The following is a 22,846-nucleotide window of genomic DNA, read 5'->3' on the forward strand; positions in this document are numbered from 1 at the left end:
CAGTGGAGGGACGGCACTCCGGCCTGGATCCGGACAGACCGGACTCCGGGTACCGAGGGGACGCTCCGGGTCCGGGCGCTAATGACCCCTAGGCTGCTCCGAAACCGAACCGGACCTGACGGGAAGGAGGGACGGCTGGCAGCGCATGGAGGGCTAGCTTGTGATGTCTACTCCGTATCAGCAGACTCGCTGCTTCTATTCTGCTTCTATTCTGCTCCATGAAGACCGCGTCACTGAACTACGCCGCTGGACCCGCTCACACTGCGAATAGTTCAGTAATGAGTGACGGCGCACGCCCGAGCCGTGAGCTCTATGCGGAGGGGGGGGGGGGGCTGCGCGCCCGGCAGTGTGGCAGTGACCGGCAGAATCCCCCCCCCCCCCCGACCAGCAGCGTGGTCCTGCTGCCCCGCCCCGCCCCGCCCCGCCGGTCCCGCCGGGTCATGTTCCGCTGCTGCAGCCCAGTGGGAGTACCCCCCCCCCTCCCTTTCCCCTCAGGACCACATGCCAAGCGTCCTCGATCAGCTCTGATACCGTGCAGCTGAAGCTCGTTAGATGTCCGATCGTGTCGAACCTGTCAGTCGGCCTGACATTGTCCTCCGGTAGACCTGTCGCAAGGCTGCGGTTTTACCGGAGCCCGACCTTCATTCCCCAGCTGCCGCCCATCACGTCGCCACCCTTCCAGAAAAGGCGAATTCATGACGTCATTTTGATTTACGACGAATCGTTCGGTGAACCGAAGTGGTCCCTTGGCGACCATAAATCAGCCGATCCTACTGTCAGAATGTCGCTAAGTAGCAGCAACAGTAAAACTGAGCACGGCAAAAGTGCCCAGTGAATGGCCGCTGCCCGCGTTTTGGGTGCCCCCTCCCTCTGATGGTCTTTGTGCCAGCTCCGGGTCGGTGGCCTCATGTGCGAGGATGCCACGCCATTAATTTGAAAGTGGCGGCTGTCGTCCTTTCGCGGAATAATTGCGCTCGTTCTTGGCGTCACCGCGGGCGGTGTGCGCGTGATCGATGCCCATTGCTCAGTGACCGCGCCGGTTCTGCGGTGGCCACAATAGCTGGGCGGTCCTCGGCTGACTATAAGAGTGCTCGGAGTCTCCGCTGCTCTGCCGCTCACCTCTCTCACTCACCGTCTCACCGACCGAGAGCATCTGTCGGCGCTGTCGGCTCAGCGCCTCAAGTCACTGTCCACACACGGTCGGTGTACAGATTCAACATTGCCGACCGCCGCGGCTCGGCCCGAGAGTAAACAGCCGTGACTCGAGTCCGAACCTGCGGAGCCATTGACTCAGCAATCCCTCCAGTCTATCGGGGATGTCACCGGGACTGGGAGTGGGTGTTTGGAGAAGGAGAGTCGAGAGTGACACGGCTGTTGTTGACGGCTCATCTCTCTTGCTGCCCTGTGTTCTGTTTAGGCATTGCTGTCCAAGGACAAACTATTCCGGTCCGAGACTGTCCTGTGCATAGATTGGCTCCGATTTTTCTGGTTCTTCTTGCTTGAGTTTTGTCTGATGTTCGGTTCATTGACCGCAGTAGCCGATATGTCGAGCGATCACTATGCTCAATCATCTGCTGGCTTTTCCAGTCAGTTTTAGCCAACGCTGATCTGATCTCCCATTTGCTTCCCTAGTATATCAGCAGACCCACCTTTCCCTTTGCCCTCCTCGAGAAACTTCATACTTATCTCCAATCCCATCGTGTATTGCACATTTCTTCTGTTTCCCAGTGGCACACCTTGCACACTGGTTTGACACTATTGCATGAAGCTTGCCTCTGACAAATCGATTTGACTGAAGACATACGATGTTGTTGATTGATGGCAGCAGATCTACCTACATGGCTGACGACAGGCCGAGTAGTGACTGCTGAGTCTCTGGTTCCGCTTTGAGTACATGTCTCCCTAAGCTTTGGTCCGTTCTATGTACTCGTAGTTCATCCTGGTTCATCCTTGTACGCCCTGGTCCATCCTGGTCCAGCCCTGTCTAGTCCAGCCCGGTCGCCATGCGACGTCACTCAACGTCACTGGGCGCGCTCTATCCTGGATCAGGTCCTACCTAACCAACCGTCGTCAGAGAGTGGTGCTAGACGGCATGTGCTCTGACTGGGCTCCTGTCAGATCCGGCGTGCCGGAAGGGAGTGTCTGTGGTCCCCTCTTGTTCATCTGTCTTACCGCCGACCTGCCCACCCTTATCCAAACCAACTGTATCATGTACGCAGACGACATCAAACTCTACCACCGCATCACCTCCCACTCTGACACAGAACTGCTCCAGGCCGACCTCAACCGTCTCTCCACCTGGTCTGCTGCATGGCGTCTAAAATTAAATCCTACCAAATGTCATGTCATCTCCTTCTCCCTACGAAAATCTCCCATCCTAGCCACATACACTCTAGATGGCACTACCCTACAGCGCCGATCCGAAGTCCGAGACCTAGGAGTAATCCTCGACTCCAAGCTTACGTTTGCCGCCCACGTTGACCAGACTGTTGCCAAGGCAAACCGGATGTTAGGACTGATTATCCGTAGTATGCAACTGTCTCGACGCTACAGCAGAGCCGCCTTTGATCACAAAACCATGTTGTGTACGTACTACGCTCATGTGCGTTCAATCATCGAGTATGGCTGTGTCATATGGGCTGGAGCGGCTGCATCTCACCTGACAAGGCTCGAGCGAGTGCAGCACAAGTTTCTGATGTGGTTAGCTCGTTACTCTGACAGGCGCTCTGACGACCTGGACTACCTGGTTTTACTCTCACATTTTAAAGTGCGCTCCATCAAGTCTAGATTCATACATACGATATCATGTTTTTATTCCACATTCATCGTGGGAAGCTGGACAATGATGTGTTAGTCGGTGCGTTCGGTCTTGCCGTACCGGCACGGAGGACGAGGAGCACGGTTCTGTGGAACACACCGCGCGCGCGAGTGAACACTGTGCAACGATGTTTGTTTGTCAGGATCCCAGCTGCATGCAACTCATTCTTGCTCCATGACCCGACCACCGACTTCTTTACTGGTAGTTCATACTCATTTAAAATATGCGCTATCGGCTTCACAATTACGCAAGGCACTTTCATGTGATCTTTTACATCATACTCACGTGCTTTACTTTTATCGATCTTGTTTTATCGAACGTTTATTCTTATGTAGGTACTGTCATCTTGTGTATTGCTTGTGTGTAACTGACTTCGTCAGTAAAAGGGCGATGGGCCTGTTGGCGATCTAATAAATACAGAATACAGAATACAGAATACAGACATGTCGTTAGCTCGTGACTAGTCCCTCGGCCGCAGCACTCGTCCGGTATGTATAGTCACAGGACCGGTCCGGTCCGTACCGAACCGCTGTCGCCAGGGGGCGGCGACGAAAGGTGCGCCAGGTGTGTTCCTGCCGCGCCAGGTGTGCCACGGGACCGGGACGGACCAACGCCAGCACCGGCCGGACGGCGAGCGGCGGGCACGGCCCGCGCTCAGCCTTCACAAGGGCAGCGTGATAGTGCTGGGCTTACAAAAGGCTGGTATGTGGCACGGAGAAGGGGAGAGATATGTGACCGGCTGACCGCTGGATTCGCACACTCGGGGCTCGGGCATCTTTTTCAGATCGATGCTTTGCATTCAGAATTGATAAAACAGATCGGGCAAATTGACATTTGTCGGGTTACTAGAACCAACTCATTATCATTTTGATGACGGTGTTCCGGTTGATGACCCCTTAGGTCGTAAGGTCACTGGCCAGGCAGTCCCTTGGGTCGTGCGGTCACTGGCCAGGCAGTGTCGTCGGCCCGGCCGCTGACCCAGTGATATCGCTCCCCAACAGCTTGCAATGTCGTCCGGCGTGCCTGCTGCCGCCTCCTCCGGGCTGTTTGTCACACACGGGCCACCTCACTGCCGCCATAAAACTGTCAAAACACGGCGCCTGCCTCTCCCGTCTGCCGACGCCGACCGCTCCCGACCGCTGCACGGCAGGCAGCCGCCGACCGCGAACCCCAGCCGACCGCCCGGCTGACTGACTGGGCCACCCGGCATACGGCAGATGACAGCGTACAACTGAGTGTCAGGTGACAGCGTACAACTGACGGGCAGATGATGGTAGACAGCTGTGGGTGTCCTTCGAATGGGGGAGAGCTCGCCGAACGGACTGTGCGTCTGCTCGTCTGTTGTTTTAGCGCCGTCGTACCAGTGTGTAGGGACTGTTGACTGCTTGCTTCACGCTTACGAATATATTTGGGCAGTTGAGATGTTGGCGACTTATTTTGCACTTGGAGATCAAACTGTTTGATTTGTTGGGCGTCCACCTGGTTAATTGTTTCTGCATGTAATTTCCAATCTCTTTGTTCCTTTTTGAAGTTAGTGATCCCATAGACAATTCATGGCAGACCCTTGGTCGTATACCTCTCGGTTTATAAACACCTGTCTACGTGTGCTCTTTACCCGTCAGTTCGTGTGCTGTGTTTACTGCATTGAAAATAAATGTAACGCTCACTAAAATCCGTCACTGCCGAGTGCTGAGTTCACGACCCCTCCGCCACTGAAACCCATCGCCAGTTCAGTCTTCCTTCCCCGCTGAAACCCATTGCTTCCACGTCCCTTCCCCTCACTGAAACCTGCCGTAGCCCCCCAGCCAGCCGACCCTTCCCTCACTGAAACCTGCTCCAACGGTCTCAGCTCGGCGTCGTGTTCGTAAAATACCCGCTGACATGCAATGGGCTCAGGGCTCAACTATCACTTCCACTGATCCATTTGGGCACGTTATTTTCCCCAAGCATGCAGCACTGGGAAACCGCAGGCGAGCTACGTTGAGATGCAAGCTAAGGTTAATAAACCTGCGCACTGCACCGTGCACAAGGCACATTATAATGTAACACGCTCGGGGCACATTAGGGTGGTGTTTCCGGAAATCGTGATCAGGCCCTGCAGTTCGGGTGAACACTAGGGAGTGATCGGTGAGTAGCACAGGTGTGGCCGCTCGTACCGATGCTGCGTCCGAGACTGCCTTGGTGTTCGTCCACTTAGTGCAGCAGCCCTAGGCCAATGCCGCGCTGCCGGCCGCCGGAGTTTGGCGGACGCCGCGCCTGTGAGGTCCGTGTCGTGCCGGGGCTCCATTACCGTCCATCGGACGGGCCGGGTGGCGGACGGCGGTGGTGGGCACTGGGCAGCCTTCAGGTGCAGCTGGCCGGCTCGCCCCGGCTCGTAGGCACCTCGCCGGGCACTCTTCCATGATCACTCGGCCTCAGAGACCTTGGCGCGCGCCGAATGTCGGCGTCTCTGATGTTTCTCTGATGGTGTGGTGGTCCGGTGAATGATGAATGGGCTCAATCCAGTCACCTGCAATGTTTGCCAACAGCGCAGTCCGACCGGCTCGACCCTTTGGGCAGATGATCAATTACGATGTGACCTTGTACACAAACTTATGACCGACTGGTTCAAACTGTCTGCTTCAATACCTCCCACTCAGTATTATTTAAGCAATCGTATGATACTCCAGGGTTCTTCCAGCCCCGTTCCCAATCCTACCATACGTCTTTCCCTGCCCACCGATGCGGAAACCGCCTCGGCGGCGCTCTCTGCCAGTTTTTGTGCCGGTCTCGGGCCGCCGAGCGGGCCGGGTTACCTGACTGACAGACGATCGGCGGGCGGGGGCGGATCTTCGCTTCACCTGTTCCCCGCCCCTCGGGGCCGGGTAGCACCTGTCCCCGCCCCGTCAGGCGGGGTATAGCGCCGTCAGCGGTGATCTCATGGCGCTGTTGGCTCGCCTGCCAGGCCGGCACGGTACGGACCGAGCGACCCTGCAGGAGGATTAACAAATCGACACCCGACCCGAGTCCAGTCAGCACTGCCTCCCGGCTACCGTCAGCACCCCTCAGCACCCATCAACACCCATCGGCACCCAGCAGCACCCACAACGCACCCACCGTTACCCATGGGCGGCGTCCAGACCTGCCGAATGGGCACGTTCCAGTGGCCATCGGGGCGCGGCGCGTGCTGGAATGACGTCCATCGGCGCCGGCCGGAGCCGCCGGAACCTCCGCCACGCTCCGTTTGAGCTGTATGGACACGGCTGGAAAGCTGGCGAGGGCAGGCGCCACAGCGTGCACCACTACCCATGCCAAGATGGGCTATTGTTAGTTGTTGGAATCAGCGTCGCGGTCGAGCGATCAGGCGGTTTCGGTGAAAGACATGTCGGCACGGATACCGGTGCTGTAATTCCTGATCACGATTGTTGTGATTGTATGTTCGAGACTTTCCTGGTGGTTTCAACGTTCCGCGAAATTCGGTCATCGGTTGCGCCACTCAGACTGCTTGGGAGTGGCCGCGATTGGAATGTAGTGGGTAGGAGTGGCTGTCGGAATGACGTGGGTTGGAGTGGCCGATTGGGACTGAGTGGGTGGAAGTGGCTGCTGGGATTGAAATGGGGTGAGTGGGTGGCACTGTTCGGAATGGAGTGTGAGTGGCTGTTTATGATTGTGCAGTGGATAGTAATGGTCGCTTGAAATGAGTGGGTAGGTACAGGAGTGGCGTTTGGTGAAGGATAACGTAGGGATTGCCACTCGTAATACTAAAGGTATGAAGGCTACTGATTTGATTAATCTCATGCGGACGCAACGACATTCCATCAAAAAAATTAACCAATGTAGCGTAAATAAACCGCTTTCAGGAACCGCTGATCACCATGAAACTTTTCATTGACTTACTTAAATTTGTCAACATTTTGACGTAATTTGCCCGTTGGTTCGGCCACCCCTGTTCCCTCTCCTCCTCTTCCTTGGTTTGCAGTTGGTGACGTCACTGGCGACCGATGCGTGTGTGTGCAGTGCGTCGTACACTGTTTGCTCGCGGCTGCGCCGGCCGCTAAGGGTGGGTGGGAACTAGACAGGGTTGATGGAGGTGCAAACAGAACCTCTGGACCGCTGCTCGCCCCCCTGGGAGCCACAGATCGCAGCGCGCCGTGGCGAGAGAGGGTAACGCCGTCACCCGCTGCGCCCCGTCAGCATACCGAGCTGACTCAGAACTACGCCGAAACCGCAGCACATGCCGCCGGATTGCGGATCTTTGCATTGTTTGCAACAATTAGAAATTTGTCAAGGCTAGAACGCATTCGTAATGTATATCTTCATGCAGCGACCTTGCTATTTAGTAATTTTTAGTTATTTAATTGACTGTATTCGTAAATCTGAGTTCCATTTTGATTCCCACTGGCTGGGCTGGCTGGAAGCCGGTCCCACTCGTGTCTTTGCGGGCGGTTCGGCGCCGGTCCCCGCCGGTAGACGCCCGTGTCGGCGGCGCGGCTGCAGCTGGGCCGCGGCACCAATCAGTACCGCCCCATTGAGCTCGTTGGGTGCTCGCTGCTCGGGCGGGCCGCTCCTCTCCCGTCCCGGCCCCGGTCCCGGCGACTCCCTGCAGAGACATAAAGGACAGCGATGAACGGGGCCGGTGACGCGTCCGCCGCCTCAATGGCACCACGCTGCGGCGCTGCCCGGCTGTGATTGTGCCCGCCCGACCCGCCCGACCCGCCCGCTGCGGCCGCCGCTTCCGACGGCCGCTGCTCGCTGTCGCTGCACTGCCCGCCCGCCCCGCCCGCCCGCTGCACTGTCCCCCCCCCCTCCCCACTGACCGCCTGCTTCACACGGCCGGAAGGGTCAGTGTCCTGTCAACGGGACCTCCCCATCTGGTTTTAGACATCCGCCATGCTATCAATTCTTGCCAAGCTTAAACTACTGTTGATAGAGACTTTGAAGGGTTTTATAAAAACGCACACGATGCTTTCATTGAAAGTTGCCACTTGGAATTCACTGGAGACTCAACCACCAGTAACTTTTCATTCCGCTTCTATGAATGAACTAAATGCGCATTCGCTGAACGCATTTGCGTTCGGTAACTTTACGCTGCATTCATGCCAAAATAATCCGACCGCCGAATCAAATATGTTGATGTTGAGGCAATGAGGCATGACATTCGGGTCTCGCAGGTCATTTCGGTTTTACATTGTGCCCACCCACTGCTATGATTTACCGAGATGCATTCGATTTTAATTGAAGCTCTTCGATGCCACATATCCAGTTGGAAAATTCTAGTTTCCATTAGATAAATATCGTGAACACGACCCTGGCGGCCTTGGAGCTCTTCTCATGCACATTCCTTTGTCATGACACGAAACCTGTCTTGATAATCCATAAACATTTAGTTTTCCGGCGAAGGATCATGGAACTCCTGAGCCAGGATTCATGCAATCTCCCAGGTAAACCCGATTTCCGCCACGTATGTGCATGCATTGTGAATCTTATCTGCATGTATTCATATTCCAAAAACCCGTCTCGTCTCTCTCTCTGTTCTCCGGCCCGATCGCTGACCGGGCTGGTGGCACCGGCTGGGCCCTCTCTCTCTCTCTCTCTCTCTCTCTCTCTCTCTCTCTCTCTCTCTCTCTCTCTCTCTCTCTCTCTCTCTCTCTCTCTCTCTCTCTCTCTCTCTCTCTCTCTCTCTCTCTCTCTCTCTCTCTCTCTCTCTCTCTCTCTCTCTCTCCGTTCTCTGTTCTCTCTTCTCCGTTCTCCGCTCTCCGGCCCTCCCTGACCGGGCTGGTGGCACCGGCTGGGCCCGGCACCATCTGCTGGCGGCGCGCGGCCGGTCTCTGCTCCCGTTTTCCACGCCCCGGCGATCGGCGGCCCTCGGACGGCGTTCCTCCCGGCGCTGCGCGTCTCTCTCTCCTCTCAGAGCGCCCGTGACAGGCCGACCATTGTTACCGCCCCTGCCTGCGGCGGTCGGCAGCAGCCGTCACAAAGGCACCGCCTCTGCCGCGACGTCAGGGCCTCGTCAGCGCGGTCTCGGGCAGCGCCGGGGGCGGCCGACCGACTCCGACCCGCGACCGCCCGGCCGTCCGACCGACCGTCCGACCCGCGTCCGGCATGCCGCTCCGCCGCCGGTCATGATATCCGAGCTATTCGAGTCGGCTGAGCCGCCCGATATCCGAGCTGGTCGACCGGCTGATATCCGAGCGATCCGGTGCATTTGACGCCGGTACGCGGCTGAGGCGGCCGGCAGCCCGCGCCGCGCGTGCAGGCGCGCGTGCAGTGCCAAGCGTCACAGGCTCCGCCCACCTGTCACGAGTGGTGCAGCGCGACCTCAGGTGTGCTCGATGGACGGGTACCGCGGTCTTGGTTGTGGTTAATTGTTGACTGCTTTGGTATTTTTACGTAGACACGGTGACTGGTTTCTGAAGGCTTATCCGCTCGTAATATTAGTTTACCTCTGCGAGATAGGTGTTTTTATTGTAAAAGGCAGGCTGTCTTCGTTATCCGTTCCAGTAAAATACACACGATTCTGACACGACTTCCGGGACTGCTGAATCACGAACCGCTGCATGCTGCCTCTAGATGAGTTTTCTTGACTTACCGTCTGAGCTCTTTTAACATGGTCTTAGCATCTATATGCATGAACCCTGTCGGTGATAAATCACACTTGAGCAGGGCCTCAGTGGCATATTGCCGTCCACCGTCACCAGACATTATGGGCCAGTGGACCGGACTAAGCCGATCCGCTCAGGACCGTGAACCGTCACGGACCGGGTCGCAGTCCTTCCATCCCCATAGAGACACTGAGTGGCATCCATTGACGGGTCTAGACTTATTTCCCCACTGAGGCTCACAGGATCACCCATTCTCGGACCGAGCTCCATTCCTCTCACCACAGGAACTCCACCTTTCGTGTCAACTATTGGCTGTCAGGGATCAGAACCATGTTGTGCACTGTTCATTGCTTAGTTTCACAGTGCGCAGATCAGCAGTCGACTGTTTGAAGCTGCCTATCAGTGCCAGTTCAGCGCTGACCTGTGTGAATTCGGTGGTCGGCTATCTGAACTCACTTGCTCTCTCGTGCTCATGACTCTGCGAGTGAGTCATCCTTGCATGGGTTGTCAGTGGTCCGATCCTACCCAGTCGTTGCAGATTTCTGGGTCTGTATGAACCAGACTACGTTCAAACTGAAGCAGTCTGACCACCCCAGTCACCTGTTCGGGGCGGGCTCGCTGTTCATCTGCCGGTGACAGCGGTCAATGATCAATGGTCATCTATCTAGTCCAAACGGGCGATTATATGTACTGAGCGGCACCGTTTGGGTTGAGTGTGTCTGCCTTGTCTTGGCTGGGGACCGACATACATACACTCCCCACAGAACACTCATTTTGACAGCCACCTTAGTGTCAACCCTGTGTATTATCAAACGGACATCAATCTGTACTCTGACATATGTGGCGCCATCAATCTACGTCACCGCTCAGGATTTACTCAGGCTCAGTATCTACATCTACAGATATCACTCACTCAGTGTATCTAAACGTATCACTCAGCGACCCGCATCACTCGCCGGTCAGTAACCGCCGCTCTGCATATGATCAGCACAAGTTGCAGTGACCTACCTCAGACAGTTGCAGGGTACATCGGATGTTTTCGATTATCTCTCGTTGTTTCGATTCAGTGATCACCCAATGTCAGTTACGAGGTCACACCAGTTCATTGCAGGAGATAGCAGAGCAGCTGTTACGAAAACGCATCCGTCTGGATATGTCCGGCCTTGCATAACTGTGCAACAGTTGTGCGTGTTTCGTACGTGACTTGTATGCTGTGAGTAGAGTGGTGTGTTTTGCAGAGTTCTGTGTTATAACGGACAGCGCCGGTTGCGGACGTCCAGTATCCGAGTGTGGCTGCTGCCGTCTGGGGACGTGTAAAAACCCAGCTGGCCGCGCTGTTGGGGCGGCTCTAAACCTCGGGGCTCATCAGTGGCAGCCGGTCGGCCGACGAAACTGCCCGGAGGACGAAACTGCCCGGACAACGGCAGAGGGCGGCGAACAGACGGAGCCGACATGACGGAGCTGGGACCACCGACGGAGACAACTGAACTTTTTGACAAAGCCAGTGACAGAACTACACACAAGCCTACAGCCAGAGCCATTGATTTAGCTGCTGGTGGGATTTTTGTGACAGACAGAGCTGCAGGAGGAGCGGCTGGCGACAGTGCGGCGACCATGGTGGAGCTGCGACGGCTGTGAGCATTGTAGCGACAGATTGAATGAGCTAGGAAGCCGAACGGAGCCAAGTTAGCCCAGCAGTTGAGCTGCAGTGTGCCGATAGGGTGCGAGTACTGGGGCGAAACCGGGTGAAACGTGAATTCGGGAAAAAGGTTTATTAATTTCTACACTTATGGGTGCCTGGAATGGGAGCAAGACACAATTTCATACCAAGGTGGCGGTGTGACCCCAGGGGTGCTGAGGATGTGCCATGGGTCTCAAAGGAGTGCCCACGGGGCTCCATGGAGTGTCCACGGGTCTCAGGCACGCGCCTGCGAGTCTCTGGGTAGTGCCCTCCGGCGGTGGGACCGGCGCACGTGGCGCTGTTTGCCGCCGCCGATGGACGCTCTCCGGCGGCGGCCGGTCGTGTTTGCCGTCATCTCCCGACCGATAGCGTCCACGGACGGCGCCCACAGCCGTGCTGACGGCTCCTGACGGCCCTGTTGATGAGGATTTATGGAGGGGAGGGCGACGGAGGCGGCGGAGGTGGCCGGCGGTGCCGGACGGTGACCCGTTGTCGACCCCGCGGTCCGTTCTACGGTGGCTGACCGTGGATGACGGACCGTGCCCATGATCACTGATCAGGAAACGGACACCGAGCTGTTATTCTTTCATAATCTCAGATGATACGCTGTTAAGTCTGATTGAATTTGCATAACAAATCATGCATTGAGCGTTTAATAATTCATAGTTCCGATGCATAATGCTAAGTAGCTAAATTGGCATCAATTGTACTGGGAATCAAAACTGCATTGCAAGGCAGCATTGATGATTAAATGATGCAATCCACGGATCAGTCTCTGGCCCATCTCAGTGGGATGTCGTCTGTGTTCCTGGCGCTGGAAACATCACTGCTACTGTGTCTCGGTCTCGACCGAATCACAAATCTCTGAGTAGTATCATTCCCTGCTGATTGAATGCCATTGTGTGGCATGGCTGCTGGGATTGATCTAGATGCTTGGGGACCAACCATTCGCGGTCGCCTATGAACACGGAACGCGACTTTGATATGTGGGTTTGGAGATGAAACATCTGTAGTCACGCGAGCGCGATATTTGACAAATCTTGTTGATGAATGGTAATGCATTTTAAAGAGTTGTCTCGGCTAGCTGAGCTTTATTCTGGTCATTTCACGAATGCTCTCGGTTTTGTTAGATTGCTAAATATATCCGCGATTTTTGTTAGATTCCTTGATAACTATAAGATAACCGGACTCTACCAAGTTGCTCTTCCAGGACCCACTGACGGTCTCTCCGCCGTTCCGACCCCACTCCCGCTCGTTTCTCCCCTCCCTCTGTCCTCTCCGGCGCACTGCCGCACGTCCCGCGCCCATCGGTCACCCCCGATTCGGTGTCGTCCCTTGTTAACCGCCATCCGATGACGTGTGACTCCATTGTCTGTGTGGCTGACCTCGTTTTTACTGGGGACCTCTCTGAGCCTCTTTGTGACCGCTGGCCACGGCAGCAGGAAGCAGATTCGTGGCCCTCGTTTTTAGGACACGCGAGTGTTTTTTATGCCAGATGGTTAATGATAATCTGGCGCAGACGTGAAGCTAATGATAGCGGGTGTTACATGCTGAGGTGTTCCTTGCCGCCGTCGGCTGATTGCTGATTGTGCCTCACAAGGTTTGCACAGGCGTGGCTGCCTGTAATTCATTTCACCGGAACCCATCAGTAAATCGAATCACCATTGAGATTCTGATCAGCCATATCCTGAACCTGAAGGTGTTGTGACTCATCATAGTAAATTATCTGCCAGCAGCAGTAGCCTTGCCAAAGGGCGGGGCTCGACTACTATTTTCGCCTCCGTACTCAGATTATCGGGAGCCGACCGACTATTTTCATGTTTGCCAACTATTTGCCGCTGTGCTGGCCTCAAAGCCAATATAACCATAACCATGTCGTGATACAGCCCCTCAGTTGGGGGGGGGGGAGGGGGCGGTACTGGCACGGCAGCAGGAACAGTGGGCTGTGGCACGCCCTCCGCTGATTTAAACCGCCGCTCCTCTTGGACACATGCATAGGGGATGAGCACCTGCTAGGGAATAGTTGGATTATTTTCCGACCAAATATGTGTGGTCATTTGTCATCCCGCTGCATGAGACCTATGGTGGATGGCGACTGTCGGGATTTGATTTTTGTTTATGACTTCTGTGTCGATCGGAAGGGCTACGTATGATATTTCTGTCGAAACGAAAGACGTGCTTTGAAATCTGATCGCATTTCAGGTTATATAAATGATGATAGGTAATCGCCATGCTGGAATAATAATGTTAGTTAAGTTTTAAAAAGTTAATAAGTTAAGTTAATAAGTTGATAAGTTAATAAGTTAATAAGTTATGATACCGCCACTTCGACTGAGAATGATGACACTCGCTGGCTGCGAGAAGGACTGCAAAGCTGTCGGTTAGGTGGAGTTAGAGTGGGAGCTACTGAAGCTGTGTGTCGGGCTGTTGCTGGCGCTCGAGTGGCCGACCTGTGACCGGTTGCTGAGCAGCCGGACGGCCAGCGTTGCGTCTCCGCCGCGCCTCCGCTGATGGGACGACATGCCCGCGGCCATGAGTGCAGTAAAGCGCCTGCAGTAAAGCTGCAGACGGCCAGTTAACTTGCAGCCTGTGCCCTCTCGGCTGATGCCCGTGAATGGCCGCCACTCAGCGGCGGCTCTTGTGCCGGCGGTACGACCGCTCTGCCGCCATCTCCCGACATTGGACACCGTCCGGACGCGGCAGTGGCGCCCAATGGACGCTCCGCAGTCCATTCCACCCAGCCGTAAATCTAATCCCCTTCATTTTCACCATTCACTGTTCCCGTCCCTTTCGAATGTCATTTCCGTTACTTCTAGCGCTGTTCTCTGACCATATCTACCCCAAACTCATTCCGCTCAGCACCGCTAAAATCAATACGGGCAGTTTCACGGCGCGCCCCGTTCGCCACCATTCGCCGTATCTGTCCCCAGCAGATGTGGCGATCCCCGCCACCCGACCGCTACCCTTTGTTCTCCGTCTGTGGCGGACCGCGGCTCCGTCATCGGACGGCGTCATCGGACGGCGTCATCGCTATTTCCATCACACGGGGCCGCCTGGACTGTCAGCCGATCGTCGGTCCGTGGTCTCACGCTCGGTTTGTCTCTCCCCCGACGACAGACGCCTGGTCCGTTCCTTCCCGTGCGACACACCTAGCTCGATCTGTTCCCATTCCCGGCAGACAGACCACAGCCAGGTCTTCCCCTTCCTCCGGCGACTGCCATTAGTATCTCTTGCCCTCGCCAACAAATCAGTTCCAAGTGAGTCATGAGCCACGTCTGCGTCACCACCACCACCGCTCCGCTCCCCTGACTGCGATCACGAGGCTTTGTGGACCCAGAAACCGGCCTCGACCGCTCGTTTCTCATAGTTTGACTCTCGAAATGCTCTGTGGTGGCGCATGGGTGTGGGCAGCGCGCCGCGGCTAGCGGTGAGTGGTGGAGGTCGAACGGTGGGCGGTGGGCGGTGGGCGGTGGGCGGTGGACGGTGGACGGTATACGGTGGAATGTGGACGATGGGCTGTGGAGGTTGAGCGGTGGGTTGTGTGCTGTGGACGCTGGGCGGTGAATGTTTGAATGAAAGCGGCGAGCGGTTGACGTTTGACGGTAGGCGATAGACGATAGACGATAGACGGTAGACGGTAGACGATGAGCGGTAGACGGTGAGCGGTGAGTTGTAGAATGTGGACGGTGGACGGTGACGCGGGCTTAGTGAAAGCCAAGACGAATGTGAAGGCGGAGTTGAAGGCTGAGGTTGAGGTTCGGGTCCAGGTTCAATCCGGTCTTTGGGGATAGAACACTTTTGCAAGGGAACTAATTCCGTTCCGGGGCCGAATCAAGACGACCCCAAACATGTGGAGGAAATAAACCCCGCTATCGACTGCAACTGGTAACTGACCCGTCTTTTAACTGGCCCCCCTGCCCGGCCGTTTCTGTCTCCGGGTACCTACTGAACTCAGTTTCACTCAGTCAATCAGGAGACTGCAGACAGGCAGTGGAGCGGACGGTCCCACCTTCTCTTAGTTCCGTCATACAATTAGCCTGACTGCGTCACGTCCCTGGCGGCCGGCGACGATCGGGTGCATCAGGCAGAGAATCTGATTGAACGGCTCTGCGAACCGTGCGCCGCTGGCAGATGGACGGGATATCGGAATCAGATGTGTCTGACGGGAGTCGCGCCCGCCGCTGGGCTGGACCGGGCTGACCTGGGAAAACATACAGGAGGGAGCACGGGGACGTCAGCGGCTCCGCGTTCCTTTGAGCGCTGCCGCGGGCGCGGCGACCGCTTTGGTGACAGATTTGGCGACTGATGTGATCGGGATATGACAGGTGACATGGTACGTACACACTACACATGTCTGTGCGGGCATGAGTGACGTGTTGCTGTCAGTTGTAAACATGGATGAAACATGTCACACATGCGTCGAACGTCATGCATGCGTACTACGTACTCATACTGTGCGGATGATCTGTCGTTATGCTGTCGCATAGTGCAATGTTGACCGTGTTTAACCAGGTTTTTCTATTCATGCTACAACGTTTTTGTTGGGAATTACGTTTATGGTCGGGGTGACCATGTTGACATGAGAATGAGCAGTTTGACTCGCCCGATTTGACATGTTTTATCTTCATCAAATTTGACAAGGCCTGGCAAACACGGTTTATCGGGGCATTGGGCTTTGCACTGTGCACATGACGCGTGTTGACACCCAGTTGCGGTTCATTTCGCCTAGCGTTCATGTTGACGATCTTGTTACAGACATTGCAAGCTGCAACTTTGCAGCATGCCCGCCCGCCCGCACCAATGCAGCCACTGCGCTGACGTGGCAATGCGGGGGTGTCGGTGCCGCCGTGCCGTCGTCTGCTCGTGTCTGTCTGTGAGTGGAGACATGGAGTGACCCCGTCAGTGACGAGTGTCTTCTCCCGCAGGCGTCTCCCGTGGGTCTGCTGAGTCTCCCGGATCTGAACGTACCCCGGTGGCGGAGGACGGACTGCAGGGTTCAGGTGAGTCAGCAGTGACACGGCGGCTAGTCCTGCTGGCGCGTCGTCTTCAGTATTCAGGTCCTGGATTACTGCAGTTGTGAGTTGTTGGCGAACGTCCGTTTATTTATTTGTGCTGTCACAGCTGACTAACTACGTAGCGGGAGTCACTCATAGCTGAGTCACTGACTCGCTGCCACCCGGCCGGTCGGAGTCCCCTCCCCGCCCTCGGTCCCCTCGTGAGCCCAGCAGCAGGTATCGTTGTAGGCTAACGGTTCGGTTTCGCTCGCACCTGAAGGCCGAGTTGTTGTCAGCGGCAAACGGACGGCCTTGGAGGTCGGCTCGCAGTTTGTCGTCGTGAACTACCGCCAGTCGGCCGGTGCAGGGCCGGCTGTATTTTTCGCGTCACTTCCGCCACAGTGATTCGGCGTGGCCCGCCGTGCGCGGCACCTTGTGTTTGGTGGAGCTGAGGGTTTGTTTACCGCTGTACGATTTGTGGGGAAATAAAGACCCGGCAAGGCGCATTGCTGTGCCGTAATGGATTTCGGATGCAATGGGCAGTTCTGTATTACAATGGCGGGTTACACTTTGCGTATGGTTTGGAGTGCCAGTGAAGTATTCAGACTCGTCTAAGTAGCATTAAAAATTAAAGAAATTGGCGAAGTTAACTCAGTTTCCGAAGTGACTTTGAACATCCTAGAGGTGATAAAACGCCCCCACATTAACTCGGCTCTTCTGCAATTAAGAGGAAAGTAGCACGACAAGCAACTTCTGTCAGCCGAGTGACAGTCAAATGAAATCTAATTAGACAGACAAATTCGAAATGTACAGAGCGGCTGTTTGTTTTGAACTATCAGCCAGGACACCGAAAGGGAGGCGTCCTTACCGAGGTGAAGGCACAAACGGCCTCAGAATCGCAAGGATTCAAATGTTTTCTAGGTATATTTGCTTCCAAAATTCAACCGCCGGAGTAACATGCCTATTCAACGCAGAGACTTCAAACGGATGCCACAGATCTTGTCCAAGCTGACTCTGTCTGCATCTCTGTTAAAAGGTGTTCAATGCTGACGACCACAATGTCCCCAAGTGTACAGGGTGTCTCAAAAGTTCGTTCACACATTTCCCATGCCAATAAAGCATATAAGAACCGGCCAAAAGTATAAGGTTTTGGTGTCTGTGTGTACACTAGACAAATATGCATGCTTTGACAACTGATTAAGAAGGTTGGAAACCAACCCCTTTGCTGTATCTCCAAAAATATTTGCCCATACCGATTTTTGTTGCTCCGTCAACTGCCGGAGGCCCCTGCAGTTTCTGCGTCGGAATTAGGTTTGACGAGCTCCCCGGCAACATCCGCTTCTCCCTGAAAGCCGACAGCTTGCATCGACACCATTCTTGAGTATTTTGTAGGCATTCTCTGGCGCTAACTCCTTCATGAATGACTGGCGTCGACATCCCAAGCACCATTTTCCTTTTCAAAACGACCCCAGTCCTGAACAAACGGGAAGTGCCAGGAGTAAATTTTTCGCATCATATGGTAGCAGAATGTGTCGGACGTCTGTTTCTCAGACACATTGTGCAAATTTTGCAAATTCCAAGCGCTCGTCATTCCCCATGCCAAGACCTTCGCTCGGTTGCGGAGTGTTTTCCTCGGGAGATGTTCTGCTTTGTAAACGGCCCAAACCTGTCCATCGTGTGGTTTTATCGGGATTTTGTGTTTAAAAGAAAATTATTCGCTGCAGATCTGCCTCTTGAAACTTCGTTAGATAAAATTTTACAATAACTGACACTTTTGGAGGGTCAGGTGTCCTTGGCATTGACGATTTTTGTGTTATTGTCCCCAAAAATTAGCGTTATAGATATTATAAACAATTTTAAATTATAATTTGTCTTTATTTTATGATGACCTGCACTTCTTGAAAATGGGTAACCTCTGTCTGTGACCTTCTTGCCAGTTTTCAATAGTTATGACCGCATTTTCAGCTGCTTTCCGGAACACGATTCTGCTGTCGTGCGAGGGTCGTTCAAAACGCCGTTAGTCTCGCATGGTTTCGTCCTTCAAAAATTTTAGCCACCGTTTTTTATGAGATGATCATCATGTTGCGCTCATCCTCGCCGACACTTAGCCATGTGTCATTTCCGACTTAACCATTCCCATTACTCCTGAAACAGAGAGTTTCACAACATACCCGACTTTGCAACCTACATTTTCGTGCCTGACCCATGGTCAGAGGTGAACCCTTTTTGTGAGCTCATGAAGGGTCGAATGCAGTTGAAAACAATGCGACTGCTTGAGGAAGGTTGTCATGTCACCAATGCCCATGCAAAATTTCGACTATTAATTTCTTGTTGATTCAGAATTATTGACAAAAAAAGCATGGCTGGTACCTGTGAACGAACTTTTGAGACACCCTGTATGTCCGATGATGTCACATTATTCACTTTGGCACGGGCTGAGGTTTTCTTGCGATGCTATCAACCCTGTAATGTTCCTAGTTTGGTGAATTCACGTGCCGATGACCTCAGTCGGCCCCACATTGGGGCTTGTCCGAGGTTCAGGCTCGTGACACTCATCATGAGTAGTTCGATGGGGCTGCAGATACGCGTGCTGCTCCGTGGACGTTACTGGTGTGAAAAGACCGACATACGATGAGGGAGACCAATGGCTTCAATATAAATTCTCCAGATACAATTCCCACAGTGATGGTGTTTCAAGCAACCGTTTCACTTGAAAGATTTCGGTTCCGTCGGGTCCGTCTCCCGAAGGAAATGAAGCGGTAAACGTAGTTTTGAATTATTCATTCGGTCGGGTCCTGGGTGGTGGTGTTTGATGGTTGACTGTGGGCGTGGCTGGTTGGACCTGGTGTCAGCCCTGGCAGCTAGCGGCCGGGAGAAAACGGGACGGCGAGGGTCTGCTTGACCTATGCTGGATGTTGGGTCGCCTGGGTCCGGCTGGGAGTTTGACCGGAATCCAGCAGGGGTTTTAACTAAAGCGTCGGGCTCAGAAAACCTGCTTGAAGCCTGCTTGTTCAGCCGTTTTAGTACGCAGACATGAGTTTTCCACTAAGCATGCCTGCACGTGCGTTTCATGAATATATAACGTAGAAAGTCAGCGAAGTCACGGCTCAATATGGATGTCAGCTTGGATGACACTTGACCAGTTTACCACGCTTTCAGCCATATGTCACGTTCGTTCTAGTCGACGATCCCACAATAGGGGATTTGATTGTCGGAACAGCGTGCTCGTATCGCTCGTAACTATTTCTAACTTGAGTCGGTCAGTGGCCGCGGAGCACTTTGAATGCCATGAAGACGACGGAGAGCGCCACTCCGGCGCTCTCAGGCCAATTGGACGACCTCGTACGACATGCACGCGTTCTTTGTGAGACTCTCGACTGGAACACTGGCATCATGGAGAGTCGGGGCGGCGTCTGACTCGCTGCTTATGCTAATTCTGGACCAGACGGCTCGGCAACAGTGGCACGGTCCAGAAATTCCGCACACAGGGGTCCATAGTCGAGCGGGCAACTACGACCACTGACGTCACTAAAAATTTAAAAGCGTCGTTTTACGCTCCTTGGCCGCCTAAATGTCAGTCGGAGTGACATTAGGGCAGCTGGGCTCATGACCGCCACGGGGGTCCTCCAAACCGACCGCTGCATGGGGAAGTTTCTAGAGGCGCCTTTAGCCTCCGCAGACAGTTTGTGAAGCATATCGGCGGCCTGCTGGCGGACACGCCTGACACACGGCAGTCGTATCGTATCGAGGCTCCGGCCGCGGCGGACGCTTATCGGCGCCCCTGTCCTGACAGGAGTGGCAGTGGTTTCGTCAGTGTCACATGCACTTATATCGCCACCATCCGTTCCCCGCTGCGCAGCGCCCTCCCCGTACCGGCGCGGCGGTCCGACCACATCGGCATGCGTCGCACGCGCCGCGCGGTCCGGCAGCGGCACCAGGAATGTCCCCTCACACCTGTAGGAGACGGGTCGGTTTATTTCGGTGGCAGGTACGCCCATTCTGATCGGTGGCGGTCGCTCTCTGGCGGCGGCGGTTTGGTTGATGTGGTTTCTGCATTAGCGGCCGGTACGGCGCGGTGAGGGGCGGGGCGGGGACGGGTTCTGAACCGGTGCCGCCGATCTGCTGCCCTGTCCGACTCGTCTGTCTGGCCCTGTCCGACTCGTCTGTCTGGCCCTGTCCGACTCGTCTGTCTGGTTACCGGACGGCCGTGCCGAGGCCGCCGCGCCGCTCCTACCTGGCGCTAATGACGTCCGTCCGACCCCGGCCGCTCTGGAGGCCGCCGATCTCGCCAATTGAGTCGTGATGGGCGCGCCGCCGCCGCAGGCACCCCGAACCGGTTGTGGAGCTCCGGAGGACCGTGGCGGGCTGATGGAGTTGTGGGAGGGCATGACGACGGCCGTCGATCCATCACCGGAACGGGAAACATGGTGCTGGTGATGTGTATCATCCACTTTTTCCTTGTCGCTTATGCAAACTCGGATAAACATATTCTCAAACAGGACCATCGCGGTTCCGCGGCGCAGAATATTCAATAAGGAAAATCCATCGTTCAGTATATGTTGACATTAGAAGCTTACAGGCTACTACAGATGTGGCTCGTTGCATGTCTCGGCTGTAACCTTCAGTTTGTTACCACCGTGGGAAGGGAAGGCAGCCCGAGCAGATGTGTTCAGAAGTGTTCAGTTCGAGCAGCTGGCCGACCGACTGCTCCTGGGGCAAGGCCGGCCCTGACGACACCGAGCCCGATATCGCACCCGTGTGGCAGGCGAGCTGCAGCTCGTTTTAGCAAGTCATGTCCATCTGATCAGGTATTCATGTATGCGATGATATCGTGAGGGACACTCGGCTCCCCGCGGAGACCGCTAAAACAGCAGTATTATGGTGCGATTGTGGCTGTGGCCGGCGGTGTGACCTCCTCGGGTCGATTCCATCTACCGAGCCCGTAGAAAGTTGTCCCTCACAGCAGCCCCGCCCGATGCAGTTGCAGTGGACTGGCCCTGGTGCTCACTCAGTTCGGGACTGGTAATGCCGAGTTACAGCCGGGCCGTACCCAGCTGCGGGCGGGCCCTCGGTCAGACCTGTTCGCCGCCCAGATAGCGGGTTACTCCACCCCTGCTGCCAAGGACTTGTCACGTGTCACATGACCGAGAGACCGGTCTTCAGTCGGACCGCATGACTCTGTAATGGCGTCTTACCGGACCTGTCACGTGACTGGTGGCGTGACGGGATGTCGGTGTAGTGTCGCTGCTGCAGTCCGGAACACGCCGTGCTCCGATGGCCTACCATGTGACCCGGAGCCTCCTGCAGCTCACAATAGCCGGGGTCGCGTTTCTACGGCGTCAGGACGCGCCTCGGAGACCGTGCAGCGCTCAGCGGAACAGTACCGTATGAGCCCGCTGCACGGACGCCCCGTCCCCAGTACCAGCCGGGCTCTGTGCCATGGCACAGTCTGTCTGACTGATGGCCGTCATATAACCTGGCGTCGGTCGGTCCTGAAGCCACCGTCATCACCATCATCATTAGCATTTGCCGTGCGACTGGCGGCCGATGACTGATGCGGCCTCCGAGTGGAACACGTTTCCCGACTGGAACGATCGCTACGCGGTGTGACAGCGAGACGGGATGTCTGTCAGAGTGTCGCCTCTGTTCACTAAAGGACGTGCACTGATGCACTGATGCTCGCGCTCCGGCGGATTATTACTGCCGCCATTTGGTACGGCCCTGCCGCCGTGCACTGAAATCTGTAATGCCTAGGTAATTACTATGTATTGCAATATTTACTGCTGGAAATACTGCGTGTTGTTGCCATACACTTGACGTTACAGCGTGCACTTTACCTAGTGTGCGCTCTGAGAATGCATCAGGTCGCCGTGGGACCAAGCCGCTCTGGCGACAGGTCTGAACTGCTGCAGCTCGATAGCCGAGCTGCGCCTGCACGATAGTGGGATAAAGTGCTCTCCCGCCGCGCCGCTCAGTCCGGAGCGGCTAACGCAGCCCGGGAGGCCGCCCGACCGGTGATATATACCTGGGGTCACGGGGGCCGCCCCGGGACAGGGACAGGTCATAGGTCACCGGCTGCTGGGTCCTAACGGGAACGAGCCTGGCACCCGAGGGACTGCTCTAATTGCGGCCGTTATGTGAGCTGAAAGGATGTTTGTTGAGAGGATTTATGGAATGGAGCGCCACATTACATTTCAGTGGTCTTATTGTCGGGATTCCATTTGTCGTTTGGGGTTGATCCTCTTACTTGTTGTATCCGTAACGAGAGAACTTAATAACCGACTGGGCAGAACGTCGATAAAACTATCGACATCGTAGCTCCTCCAGTTTACCTGCCTCTGACTTGGGCCTGAATGAAAGATGTAGCTCTCACGCATGCTTGAAATATGACATGCATAGGTACTGAATATTTCGCATTTGTATCACACTTCACGTATGTATCTGCACGTTGCCTTCTAAACTTTTCGTATGTCATGTGTCGTGCCTGTAGGTAGTTAGCAGGTATATTCGGTGTGTCGTGTGCGATGCACTCCCTGTGTCGTGTCGACAGTGCTCTCCGCGCGTGGTATTTGCGGCACTCACCCCGTTTGCAGCACCTTGCCGTCCTCCGGGACCGTGGCGTGCCCTCCACACCTGAATCATTGCCTGTCGCGGCCGACGGTCGGACGCAATTAGGTAAAAGCCGGCGGCGGCCGCCCGCCGGCCGGCCGGCTCGGCCGGTCGTCTGCCGCCAATTGGATGGTGACAGAGCGCGGCACCGGCTCAGGCAGAA

The 22,846-nt window shown here is 55.3% G+C and overlaps 1 protein-coding gene across 1 annotated transcript in view; it reads left to right on the forward strand.

The window, feature by feature from the left end:
• LOC122372474 (insulin-like growth factor-binding protein complex acid labile subunit) overlaps positions 1-22,846 on the forward strand; it is a 40,950-nt gene that overhangs the window by 810 nt on the left and 17,294 nt on the right. The window contains exon 2 of the mRNA XM_043349687.1: positions 16,006-16,080. The gene's annotated coding sequence lies outside the window, so the exon portion shown is untranslated. The remainder of the gene's footprint in view (positions 1-16,005; positions 16,081-22,846) is intronic.

Source organism: Amphibalanus amphitrite, unplaced genomic scaffold (genome assembly GCF_019059575.1).
Source record: "Amphibalanus amphitrite isolate SeventyFive unplaced genomic scaffold, NRLGWU_Aamphi_draft 001363F_arrow, whole genome shotgun sequence".
Classification (NCBI taxonomy): Eukaryota; Metazoa; Arthropoda; class Thecostraca; order Balanomorpha; family Balanidae; genus Amphibalanus; species Amphibalanus amphitrite.